The sequence below is a fragment of the Gigantopelta aegis genome, chromosome 2 (assembly GCF_016097555.1).
Source record: "Gigantopelta aegis isolate Gae_Host chromosome 2, Gae_host_genome, whole genome shotgun sequence".
NCBI classification, from domain to species: domain Eukaryota; kingdom Metazoa; phylum Mollusca; class Gastropoda; order Neomphalida; family Peltospiridae; genus Gigantopelta; species Gigantopelta aegis.
In genome coordinates, this window is record NC_054700.1 from 27068097 (window position 1) to 27072434 (window position 4338).

Sequence of the window (4338 nt, forward strand, 5' to 3'; positions counted from 1 at the left end):
GGGTTTGGAGTCGGTATCTGGATTAAAAATCCCATGCCTCGACTGGGATCCGAACCCAGTACTTGTAGACCGATGGCCTAACCACGACGCCACTGAGGCCGGTATATATATAAATATATATATATATATATATATATATATATATATATATATATATATATATATATATATATATATTATATATATATATATATATATATATAGTTTATATATATATATATATATAATATAAATTATATAAATATAGTTATAGTCTGTTGTAACTGTTCAGTAACTGTATATAAAGTTGAGCAAGTAATGCAGTCTTTTAAAACATTTTATAATACTACTACTAATGAAACGTTTGGGGTTTACAGTATTTTATATAAATAATCAAACACAATTTCTAATTGTCATTAATTATTAAAAACAATTTCAGAATGCAGTTATACAAGCTGAATATGCCACTACTGTTCCGTTTCCCAGTCCACAGCACACAGAATCAAATAGTAGCAGTTTGGAAATTGATGTAGATGCCTGTCGATTGTGTGGAACCAAAAGCAATTTTGGAGACCCGATGGGGTGTGGATTTGAAGATGTGATTGTGATTATTGGATTTATGCTTCTTGCGCCGCATTTCATTGCAAAACCCACATGAAAATAATATAATATTTTACTGTCCAAATTATTTAAAAACACTGAAAATAATAAAATTAATAATAAAAATACATTTTTGTTTTAAATTATATATACATGTATAAACATTATGATATATTTACAATACAGACATTACTATAACATAAGTGTTGAGACCAGTGTTTAGTACCACCGGAAATTAATATTTAAACTCTGTAGAGAACAATGTCATGTGTTGTGTATAAAAAAATGTAACATACCTATTCCAAATTGTCCAAATTGCGGCAAATTCTCTCCCATCGTTCCTGTGTTGGCTGTCCTGGAGACAACCACATTTTCATACGTCTGTTTTTGGCTTCCAATATTAAATCTCCACCTTCGCCTTTGCTGTCACGGCCGGTGCATGTGAAGCTGTGTCTTTAGGAATTCCGCAACAGGAGCTGAACACTGGGAATACATGTGAATTTCTCGAAACATTATTTCCTGGAATTGTGTTATGTTGAGGCCGAAAAAATTCAGAAAATGTGGCTTTACATTCACTAACCAATTGAATGGCACCTCTTCTTAGCCCTGCACGAAACGGATACAGACACATTACATGTCTGCAAAGTATCCATCAAATACTTGATATTTGGATTGGTCACTTTCGTCAACCAGGAGAGGAAGCCATTAACATCTGGAGTGGTCTGTGTAGATGCACATCCTCGAATGTGTGGAATCAGAATTTTTGAAGGGTTCCAAACGAAACAATTTCAATTATTTGCATAGATTTGTGATGATCCGTTACCTTTTCACATGTTGTTAATGCCTTGGGTGATCTAAATCCGAGCATTAAGGCCAAATCTTTCAAAATGACGTTCCACAAGTTTAAAAGTGGCTTTAACCATATTAATTTGAAAATGTCCTGGTCCAGATACAATCAAAACGTTGTTGAATTTTCGGCAGTGGCCAAGTTCAGATGGTGATTTTACAACATGAAGCATGGTTAAATGTTTGGTAAAATTAAGTTCACTGTCAAGAATGGCATTAGTGTCAACACGCAAACCTGTTTTGGATGACCCTAGAAGCAAGGTTATATGGTAAACCGTCGCAACCAATTATTAACCATTTCCTAACTGACTGTTTAGAATATTACCAATTACTTTGTGTTTGCATTCGTAGGAACAAGGGTTGCACATTATAGGGTTACCTATGACAACTGTTGGTGCGTTACGTTCATGTTTGTCAACGATGTCATATTTACATGTATTGGTTGATTTTGAGATTTTATTTTATTTTAATTTACCATCGGTAACATATGCAGTTTCACTGGGTGTTGGGTACGATTTGATATTACATCGTTAGATGGACTGTCAAAAGAATCGGTACAGATCCCGTTGTGCATGTATTGTTCTGAAGAAACTTTAGTAATTAACATGTGTCGAAATTTGGAACGGTGTTTTCTAAAGGTGTCAGTTTGGAGTGATGTTTTCTAAAGGTGTCAATTTGGAGTGGTGTTTTCTAAAGGTGTCAGTTTGGAGTGGTGTTTTCTAAAGGTGTCAGTTTGAGTGATGTTTTCTAAAGGTGTCAATTTGGAGTGGTGTTTTCTAAAGGTGTCAGTTTGGAGTGATGTTTTCTAAAGGTGTCAGTTTGGAGTGGTGTTTTCTAAAGGTGTCAGTTTGGAGTGGTGTTTTCTAAAGGTGTCAGTTTGGAGTGGTGTTTTCTAAAGGTGTCAGTTTGGAGTGATGTTTTCTAAAGGTGTCAATTTGGAGTGATGCTTCTAAAAGTTCTTTCAGGCTAGGCATAGCCCAGGGGTAAAGCGTTCCATGATGCGCGGTCGGTCCGGGATCGATCGCCGTCGGTGGGCTCATTGGGCTATTTCTCACTCCAGCCAGGGCACCACGACTGGTATATCAAAGGCTATGGTCGTGGTATGTGTTATCCTGTCTGTGGGATGGTGCATAAAAGATCCATTGCTGCTAATCGAAAAGAGTAGCCCATGAAGTGGCGACAGTGGGGTTTCTCTCTACATCTGTGTCGTCCTTAACTATATGACTGACGCCATATAACTGTAAATAAAATGTGTTGAGGGCGTCGCTAAATAAAACATTTCCTTCCTTCTAAAGAATTTTTTCCTTGTGTTCATAACTGATTCTGTTCAAAAATGCCAACCAGTTGTGAGGTGATAATTGTGGGTTATTTTGGATAGGTTGTAATGCATTGCTATCCCATACACAATTGCTACGAGTCTCCCCTGGGTTGTCATGCCACGATCTGAAGGGCCCTATGGGCAACCTAGGGAGACAAGTCAACACCAACTAGGCCCACTTAACGAGCTACTAATCTTCCAAAACTATATGTAGCTCCCTATTTTACTTTTTGGAGGACCATTTAAAATTGCGCCTAATTTCCTTCACCAAAAGTGTGCACCAAATTCCATAGCACCCTCCGCCTGTTACCGGCCCCGGTCGGACTGCTGGTGCTCCCTTGCACCAGCCAGTGCAGGCGATCCCCACTCCAACCCACCCCACCCCTTTCCTGTCCTTGGCGGAGGAGCCAGCCGAGGCTGGCACCTGTGCCCAGAACAGGCGTGCGATAAAATAGCTTGTTCTGAATGTGCACGTTAAACACTCTGACCTGACCTGACCTGACCTGACCTGCATTGTTATTTGGGAAAATGTGTATGACACTAGTATTGACACTGACTAAAGATTTGTAATCAAATCGTACCCTCCAGATACTGGCCAACACCTGAGTATTGTGAAATGTGACGCAATCCCCATCGTTTGGACATTGAAGAGGATCGGAGCTATTGGTTTGTATCCAGTTTAAAATGGAAGTGTAACTTCCCAAGGCCTGCTTCTAGAAAGTACTTCGCAGGCACTGCGACTCCCAGTTATAAAATACACAAACAGATTGGTTGCAAATGACAAGGGGGCTACCAACTGCGAATTTCTTGCATTCTATATGCATTCAATGAATCTGGCGATATTGCATTTTTGCTTTTGGCTCATACAGTCATCTCATCAGCGGTTTTTGTAGCAGTTTGTAAGAATGAGATTAAACTTGAGTTTCTAGACTGTATCCATTCATCTACACAATAGTTCTTCAGATATTCTTTATACTGACTGGTAATGGATACTGAATCTAAGTAAATGTTCTTATTGACACTTTTGCCTAGTGCTGATGCTATTGCATTTAATTCGGCTACACTGCAATTGTTATTCCTTATTAAGTCAATGATGTCCGACACGGTTTTAGAATAGACAGTATTCTTCTCTACATATACCACACATTCTGTAAAACATTTCGTTCCATTGTCAATTTGTCTGTGTTAAATCGTTCAAGTTCAATGTATGTTTTTTTCCCATCCAATTTTTAAAATGGAAAACTGTTTACCTTACGTAAGTTCGGCATGATTCGTACAGGAGCACGGCATTGTTCCAGTCTTCCAAGGACTTGTTGTCGGAAGATATGATGTACAACTTATTGTGAATAAAATCAGAGTACAAAGTTGTGGTATAGCAGATAACCAATCGCTACATGTGTTTTATATATTAACACCAATGAAAATACCAATGAAAATAAGTGATAAAGAAGTTGCAATGATAAGTTTCCATGTGAATGAATTGCAATGTAATATATATAGATCGACACCTTTATGATGTTGGCATCAGCGACCTTTCGTATTCCGATCCTGTTATTCGTCATTTGTAAATAAATTCAGATTATATATAAACCCAC

General features: G+C 37.9%; 1 pseudogene; it reads right to left on the bottom strand.

Annotated features, from left to right (window-relative positions):
- Nucleotides 1-875: 875 nt before the first annotated feature.
- On the bottom strand, nucleotides 876-3388 carry LOC121387948 (annotated as a pseudogene).
- Between the last annotated feature and the right edge of the window lie 950 nt (nucleotides 3389-4338).